This window comes from Xenopus laevis, chromosome 6S, assembly GCF_017654675.1.
Source record: "Xenopus laevis strain J_2021 chromosome 6S, Xenopus_laevis_v10.1, whole genome shotgun sequence".
NCBI lineage: Eukaryota > Metazoa > Chordata > Amphibia > Anura > Pipidae > Xenopus > Xenopus laevis.
Window position 1 is genome coordinate 135,757,952 of NC_054382.1, and position 9,615 is coordinate 135,767,566.

At 39.9% G+C, this 9,615-nt stretch overlaps 1 long non-coding RNA gene across 1 annotated transcript; it reads right to left on the bottom strand.

Moving 5' to 3' along the window:
- Nucleotides 1-407: 407 nt before the first annotated feature.
- LOC121395221 lies at nucleotides 408-9,220 on the bottom strand. Its single transcript, XR_005962343.1, has 3 exons — nucleotides 9,016-9,220; nucleotides 1,099-1,164; nucleotides 408-958 (listed from the first exon to the last, which is right to left on the bottom strand). It is a non-coding gene; the product is annotated as an uncharacterized LOC121395221 (long non-coding RNA).
- Nucleotides 9,221-9,615: the final 395 nt, after the last annotated feature.

Sequence of the window (9,615 nt, forward strand, 5' to 3'; positions counted from 1 at the left end):
AACAGCAGCCTGCCAGAAAGCATTTCTCTCCTAAAGTGCAGGCACAAGTCACATGACCAGGGGCAGCTGGGAAATTGACAAAATGTCTAGCCCCATGTCAGATTTCAAAATTGAATATAAAAAAAAATATTTGCTCTTTTGAGAAATGGATTTCAGTGCAAAAGTCAGCTGGAGCAGCACTATTAACTGATGTGTTTAAAAAAAAAAAAAAAAAGATTTTCCATGAACTTTTAGTTGTAGTGATTGAGATTCAGATACAATTTATATTTGGTTTTAATTTTGTAGTGAATGTGGTTTTTGATCTTTTTTAAATTAGCTCTCCAATTTGTTTGGACTTTGTGCCAAAAGTTATAGTATGACTTCCCTCCACAATTTCAACACTAAACTATAATGTTAGCATTAGTTCATTGTAGGTTGTTCAAATAATAATAATTAAAATTATAAATTAAATAAATTAAATCACTTACAGGGTAACAAACAGAACGCCAAGCCTTGATTCCCTCTGGTGTTCCGTCAAGTCACCACAAGAGTCCTTCAATCATGGGTATGGAAATCAGAGGCAAACAGCAGAATACCTGCTAATCAGTGCTTTATTGTGCGTCCACACAACATGTTTCGGGCAGCAAAAGGCCCTTTTTCAAGTGTGTACAAATCACAGTGAAAGGTTGCTTTAAAGAGCCACACAGGAAGTCCCACCTCTTAATTAATCAATCAATGTATCACATTTAACCCTTAAAAAAATTATTACAATTGGCTCTTAACAGTATCACCAATGCCTATCTGGATATATAACATATAAAAAGTGTTGTAAAATCCATAGAAAAAGTTAAACGTTAAAAGTTCATATTATTGTGAAAAATACATATAATAGCCTCCAAATCCATCCATCGTGTCGCAATGGTGTGAAAAAATTGTGCGTTGTGTTCCAGGCAATTCCCAATGGTGTAATAAAATCAACCTGTATATACAATAAAAACAGTAAAAATAAACACCTGAAGGAACTGCTCACAAAAGAGCCTACCTATAGAGTAACTTATTACAACTGCCCTTTTCATATTACATTGTTTCAAATTGCTCATATTTACCAGTAAATCTTACCCTTTAGACATTTTCTAAAGTCGCTGCTCACAACTATGTATTCTAAATCAGGGCAGTAATCAGTATCTGTGAAAGAAAGAGGTACATGTATCAATCATTTAGTTACAAAAAGAGAGATAAGCTCCAATAGTCATTCAAACCTAAGGCTAAGGCCACACTAGGCGATAGCGCCGCGATTTGACTCCGACTTTTAAGCCGCAATCGCTGGGGAAACTTTTGCGCTGGCGTCTATGGGGAATCGCGAAAAATCGCCAGCGTAAAAACACACGCGGCGATCTTTTCTCTACTGTCGCTCGAAATTGCCTCGCTAGGCGATTTCGAGCGACAATAGAAAAAAGATCGCCGCGTGTGTTTTTACGCTCGCGATTCCCCATAGACGCCAGCGCAAAAGTTTCCCCAGCGATTGCGGCTTAAAAGTCGCCGCGAAAAGTCGCCGCAAGTCAAATCGCGGCGCTATCGCCTAGTGTGGCCTTAGCCTAAAGGGGCCATTGTATTCATTTTTTTAATCCAGTATGCCTCTCGTTGTCCCAGTATTTTTTTCCTATCTCCTCCTCTTTTGGGCTGGACTATATTTTCAAGAACCAGCCATCTGTGTTGGCTTAGATTGTGACCTTGGTTATGGAAATGTCTGGAGACGGGTGTGTCAGTAGCTGTGTCCATTTTAAAGTTTCTGATATTATTCCTATGCTCTTTAATTCGCATCTTCACCGATCTAATAGTTTGTCCTATATATGCCATGCCGCATGGACATTTTAACATATACACAACATATTTGGTATCACAGGTAGAAAAGTAATTTAGCTTAAACGGGGGTACCTTTAGTAGGATGGTTAACCATATTACCTTTAATGACCGAAGAGCAGCAAATGCAATTAAGACATGGAAAGGTGCCTTTTTTAGATTTTCCTACATACTTAGTGGGTTTACTAAGACAGTCAGAGGGACATACTATGTCTCTTATTGATCGCCCTTTAGTGTCACAAAAAAGGGGGGGTTGTTTATATAGGCACCCATATTGGGGATCTTGTCTCAAAATTGGCCAGTATTGTTTGATAAGCTTTTCAATTTGTTTACTTTGTTTTCCAAATCTAGTTACAAAAGGCACTCTTTCCAAATCACCTCTTTCCTTCTTTTTGGTCCGTAAAAGCTCACTTCGATCTAATTGGCTAACCTCCTCCATCAGCTGTGCTAATCTCTTCATTCTATACCCTCTAGTGAGGAATTTCTTCGTCAAATTTCGCATGGAAAACTGAAATCGACCATTATCTGAGGAAATTCGTCTCGGCCTTATATACTGACCTTTGGGGATCGCATTTACAATGCTGGGATTATGAAAGCTATCATACGAAAGCAGAGTGTTGCGGTCTGTGGGTTTAGAAAACATTTGCGTAACAATCTGCTGATCACAAATACTTATGTTTACATCAAGGAAATTAATGGAGGAGGCAGAGATCTCACTAGTAAACTTAATCGTGGGATGCTTTTGATTGGCTTCAACAATCATTTGGTGGAACTCCATCTCCGTTCCCTTCCAAATGACCAAGACATCATCCACAAACCTCCAATACTTGATGATGTGACTGTTATGTGGTCCTTTTATGAATAGTTTTTGTTCCAAATTATAAACAAAAATATTTGCAAATGATGGGGCGACCGCTGCCCCCATCGATGTGCCCTGGCGTTGCCAGAAATATTCATCAAATCTGAAGTAATTTTTTTGTAAGACCAATGTTAAACAGTCCAGCAAAAAGTATATAAGATGGTGTGATAAATTGGTTTCCAAAAGGGCTTCCTCAATACAATCAATACCCTCTTTTTGTGGTATGGACGTGTATAAGCTTTGAATGTCTATACTACATAGATAAACTCCCCCTTGTGGCAGTGTAGTATCCTGCAGTTTATTTAATAGATCTGTTGTATCCTTTAAACAGGTAGGTATTTTTAACACTAGGGGTTGTAAGTACTGATCAACAAACCTCGATAAGGGTTCAAGAACTGAGCCGATGCCTGAAATAATAGGCTTTCCCGGTGTACTTTGGGGAGTAGATATAATATTGGGGTGCGAGGCTGTTCTGTACATAGGAATTCTTGCTCGTATTTAGTAATTACCCCATTAAGCATTGCATCATTAATTAAGCAGTCTATTTCCCTTTTGATCTCAAACACTGGATCCTGCCCAATTTTCTCATAGTGTTCAACCACACTTAATTGCCTGTAAGCCTCTGCCATATAATTCTGTCTGTTCATGATCACAATAGCCCCACCTTTATCAGCCTGTTTTATAATTATCTCTTTATTATTTTTTTTTTTTTTTTTTTTAACATATCTTTTTTTTATTTCGTGAATAAACGAAACAGTACAGTTTTGTCATTGCGTCATTTTTCACAATATCGTGTTTCATATGTAATATACATTGAAAGGTATGTCAACAGTAGTAACTTGTGGAAATATAAGGTAATTATTACAACTTCCAATAAACAACAGAAAAAGAAAAAGAAAATAAACCAAGAATAACCAAAAGAAAAAAAAAAAAAAAAAAAAAAGGGGAATAGATAAACATACTTAGGTAAATAATATAGAGCAGGTAATAATGTGATTGCTAAGAGAATTCACGCAGATTTCTCGAGCTTCTATGTTGTCCACAATTTGTAATCCATCCTGTTATGACGGGTTGTGATCACAATTAACTTTGATAAGTAAATGTACTCGTGGGGAGAAATTGAGTCAAGGAAACAAAAGCAAAAAGGAAGAGGATTTCTTGTTGTTCTCCCAAGGTTGCCATATGTCATCAAAGAGTTCTTTTTTGTTATCTGCAATGGCTGTTAGTAAATGCATTTCTTGAATATAATTGAGTCTAGAAACAAATTGAGTTACAAAAAGTGTAGGAGAAATCCAGTTAAGTGCAATAACCCAGCGTGCTGCTGCCCATATCTGAAATAGCAAAGCATTGGTAATTTTATTAAAATCTGGATTAGGGTGATTCAGTAAAAGATGTTCAGGAGTTCGCGTTATAGGTGAATTAGTTAAGTCACAAGCAATTTGGACCACCTTAGTCCAAAATTGCTCTACTATTGGGCAGGAACACCACGAATGTTTATAATCACCTAGTCCCCCACATCCTCTAAAACACAATGGAGAAGAGGAAGGAGAAAAATTGTGTCTACGTTTTGGCGTGTAATACCATCTTGAAATTACTTTGTAAGCCATTTCTCGAATGGCAATGTAACACCTATTTGGGCTGCATAGCACACAAATAGTTAAAGTGTCCAGCTAGCAGGAGAAGCAGGGGTTACACGCGACTCACACAACAGGTCAGGGCCTTCGCCATGTGGAAGTGTTCCCTCTATGGTGTAGTGCAACTACATCCCCCAGGCTACTGTGCAGACAACAAAAGATGGGCACCAGGAGGTTCTTGCAGTAAAACAGAAGCGGTTTATGTAACTATACACGAGGCAAGTGACCAGAGGTTTAGTAGTCACGCAGGAGCTGAGGCAATAGCACATTTCTCACACAGAGCTGCAGCCATTAGGCATTTCTCACAGAGGAAAGGTCTCCATTAGGCATTTGCAGAATTCACACACATTCCCTCCTGGAAGTTGTCAGGAAGCAGCTTGTACCCTACAGTCCCTCTTCACTGAGGTCCCTGACTGGAGGCAACACACAGAGCCTCTGGGAAGCTCCTCCCTTACTGCAAATCCTTGTTGGAGCTTCAGCTGCTCTTTCTCTCTCACCTCTCTGCCTTTCTCTCCTAGAGAGACTATGACAAGTCTGCCCTAGTGTATCTGTTCCTCATTCACGGGGTTACCTGCTCCCCGACTTGGTCACATGACTTCTTCTGGGCCTATTGCACTCAGTCCCCCTGAGCTCACCCAGCTGGATCAGCATCCACAGGCCAAAGAGGAAGTGGCCACTCCCTACACTCACTATATAGCAGTGTAACAGGGGAGTGTCATTCTCTCCTGGCAGATCACTCTAAGAAAAAAAAGGTGGGGGCCTTAAAGCTGCAGGGCAGATTACCCAGTAGGGGTCCCTACATACACCCGGGGGAAAAACCCATTTCGTCCCGACAATGGTTTAAACATCCCCAACATATATCAACTTACAGTACCATCACATCCACTTCTGGTATCCTCTCCTAAGGCATACCTGGTAACAATGGTCACTGTAAAGGAAACACAGCATGCACAATACTGTATCAAACATTTTCAATTGCATAATAAACATTGCAGTTGGTCAACTTTATTACACATCAGCAAAAATACTTCTCCCCCTCCCAAGGGTCCACACAGGCCAGTCCTTGGGTGCAGAAACACTACTCAGCAAGTAGGTGAAGGCAGAAGAAATGGTGGTGGAGATCAATAGTCCTGAATTAGAACCCACTTAGTCAAGCAGTCCTTCCAGCCACAAAAAAACAAGCAAGTAGCACTCTAGGCATCTCACTCTGCAGGAGTCCATAGAAGAGCTGTAGCAAACATCAGAAGAATCCATCCTCCAGGTTCTCCTCTTCCAGATCCATGATCCAGGATCACACATGAGCAGGAAATGGCTCCATCCGGGACATCCATCTTCCTCCCATCCAACTGACATCCGCAGGCCTTTGTGAAATTCGGGGCGAACCTCCAAGCCCGAACCCACGGCCAAATACTTTGAAGGAAATCCATACGATTCGAAGAATACGTACGTTCCGTTTATCCACTTCGAAAAATTCGTACGATCCATTCGTACACTCCGACAAATTCGTACATCCATTCGTACGATTCGAACAAAACAATGCACAGCCTGGTTTTAGGGAATCGAGCCCCACGTTGGGCAGCCAAATGTAACACCTATTTGGGCTGCATGGCACACAAATAGTTAAACTGTCCAGCTAGCAGGAGAAGCAGGGGTTACACGCGACTTCACACAACAGGGTCAGGGCCTTCGCCATGTGGAAGTGTTCCCTCTATGGTGTAGTGCAACTACATCCCCCCAGGCTACTGTGCAGACAACAAAAGATGGGCACCAGGAGGTTCTTGCAGTAAAACAGAAGCGGTTTATGTAACTATACACGAGGCAAGTAACCACAGGTTTAGTAGTCACACAGGAGCTGAGGCAATAGCACATTTCTCACACAGAGCTGCAGCCATTAGGCATTTCTCACAGAGGAAAGGTCTCCATTAGGCATTTGCAGTATCACACACATTCCCTCCTGGAAGTTGTCAGGAAGCAGCTTGTACCCTACAGTCCCTCTTCACTGAGGTCCCTGACTGGAGGCAACACACAGAGCCTCTGGGAAGCTCCTCCCTTACTGCAAATCCTTGTTGGAGCTTCAGCTGCTCTTTCTCTCTCACCTCTCTGCCTTTCTCTCCTAGAGAGACTATGACAAGTCTGCCCTAGTGTATCTGTTCCTCATTCACGGGGTTACCTGCTCCCCGACTTCTTCTTCCAAAGCACATGGGCCTTTCTGGGCCTAGCTGTGCCCAGGCTCCCCTGAGCTCACCCAGCTGGATCACCATCCACAGGCCAAAGAGTAAGTGGCCACTCCCTACACTTGCTATATAGCAGTGTAGCAGGGGAGTGTCATTCTCTCCTGGCAGATCACTCTAAGAAAAAAAAGGTGGGGGCCTTAAAGCTGCAGGGCAGATTACCCAGTAGGGGTCCCTACAGCAACATTGGGAGAAAATTTATGAGAGAATTCCATTGCTTTGGACCAATCTTCAGTAGTCCATAATAGGTTGAAATCCCTTTCCCATGCCTTCATATACATAGGTAAAGAGGAAGATGGAGCCTCAATTAACATGGAGTATATTGTGGATATATTACCTTTAGCTTGTAGGGCATTTTTACAGAGATTTTCAAATAATGAGCCTGTCAATGAAGGTTTCTTTTGCAATTGTGAGAAATAAAAGTGGGAAAGTTGAGAATAACGTAAAAACTCTCGTGGATGGATTGTTAATGACTCTTTTAATGAGTTCCAAGTTCTAAACCCCTGTAAGGATAATAAATCATATAGCTTATTTAGGTTATGAGAGGCCCACCATTGAAAATCGCTATGAACCATCCCTGGGGGGAAATCTGGATTTCCTACTAGAGCTTGCATGTAGCTATTAGTAGTTGCTGGTAACAATCTTGATTTAAGCAATTTCCAAAGTTGCATATGAAATTTAACAATAGGGTTAGTAACAGGGTATTTTTGTATATTATTCGTAGTTAACCACAGTAGTGCTCTAACCTGTAAGGGATATATTGAATCATTCTCAAATTCTACCCATCTGAGCATTCCTGAGTCATTATGCCATTGTATTATTTGTGCAATTCTAGCTGCCCAGTAATAATTCCTTATGTAGGGGACCTTAAGACCGCCTTGTAGTCGTGAGCGATATAACACATTTTTATTAATTCTATGGTATTTATGTTTCCATATGAATTGCCATATTTGCTTCTGTAGTAGCATAAGATCTTGGGACTTTACAGCAATAGGGAGGGCTCTAAATAAATATAGTATCTTAGGGAGAACAATCATTCGCACTGCTGTTATGCGTCCAAACCATGATATGTGCAAATCATTCCAGTCCGTTAAGAAACGTTGTAATTTTTTGTACATTGTAGGAAAATTAAGTGGGTATAACGTTTGATATGTTTTCGTAATTTTAACCCCAAGATAGTCAACTGTAGTAGTTCGCCAGTAAAATGGAAAGTTTAGTTCCAATAATTTCAGGTGAGGTTTTGAAATATTAATCGGTAGGGCTTCTGTTTTTGAAACGTTAACCCGGAGGCCTGAGACCTTGGCAAAAGTATCTAAGAGTGAGAATAAGTTAGGGAGACTCGTCAGGGGTTTGGTTAAAGTTAAACATAGGTCATCTGCATAAAGATTCAGCTTATGGGATTGATTATTTTTGATATATCCTGTAATGTTTACATTATTGCGGATAAGATGGGCTAATGGTTCCATTGCTAAGGCAAAAAGTAAAGGGGATAAAGGACATCCCTGACGAGTCCCCCTGTGAATTGGTACTTGCAAAGTTTGATGATTTAAAAATTTTATATATGCTATAGGGTGTTGATATAGTACTCTGAGAGCATCCAAAAAGGGACCTGAAATGTTAAATTTAGGGAGAACATGGAAAAGATATGGCCAAGTAACGCTATCAAAAGCTTTTTGTATATCTAACATCAATACTAATAATTGAGAGTGTGAAGTATTCGCATCTGCTATTATGTTTATTAACTTACGAATGCTATCAGTTGTTTGCCGGCCAGGAATAAAGCCTGTCTGATCCGGGTGTATTAAACTTGGTAAGTATTTGTTTAGACGTGTAGCTAATATTTTTGAAAACAACTTAATATCCACATTAATCACTGATATAGGACGGTAGTTCTGGACTGATGAATGGTCTTTTCCAGGCTTAGGAATCAATGAAAGATTGGCATGTACCATTTCTGGGGGAATTGAATGTCCTTTGAGCATGTCATTAAACAATACAAGTAAGTGTGGTAGGAGGAGAGTCTTAAATGATTTGTAATACCGAGCCGAAAAACCATCTGGGCCTGGGCTAGATCTTTATTATTTTTTAAGGTAGATAATGCTTCTTTTTCTGAATTGGTAAGGTTTCGTTTAACCTGCTTATGATGGGCATCCCAAATATGTGACACTTCATTGATTACAACATTTTCAAATGTAACAATAGAAGGGTTATCAATTTGTGGTGAAAAGGTGCTGGGCTTTTTTAGGGTACTAGGTTTCTGTACGGTATCCACTTTTGGCTCCCCTAAAAAATGCATTTTGAGTTTCAATCTCCTAATATACTTAAGGAACTCAATTTCCCAACTGGTATAATCGTTCTCATAGTAGGGAACAAAACCTAGACCTCTATTCAGCACAGAACGTTCAGCTGATATAGGAATATGGGAGGAAATGTTAATGCATAAGTCATTCACCTCCTGCTGGTACGTGTCCTCTGGGGATAATCCTCGCGGGGTATCGGGGCTCGGGGATTCCTGTACTGGCGTTGCGTTGTCCGCCCTATCTCCTCTGAGTCCCGTTCTAAAAAATGGTGCGGGGAAGGAGAGGAACTTGCCTCATCGCTGCTGCTAGGCATATCCCTCCAATCTCTGCGTTGGGAGTTTTGCTTTTGGCGTGGTCTCCGCTGTTGGGCATTTTATAAATTAAGTAATAATTAAATAATTAAATAGTTATAACAAAGTTAGATAAAGAAATGCAGAATGTACTTCCTGTGTAACATATCTTAATAAATTATATGGTAATCAAATAAATATAATCAGTTGATTTACTATAACAACATCAAATTGTGGCTTCATGAAATTAATATAATCATATTAAATGCATGCTCTATAAATGATTTTAGCTCAAATTAAATATTATGGATTTTACATTGCATAATTTTTTTAAAGTGGCAAATATAAATTAAAATATTATATAGGTGCATTATTTATATAACACCAAGGTCAATTTAAGTCAAGTTAACATTCACAAATGATGAATAGACTCAAGGAACAATAGACTAATTAGATTAGTCT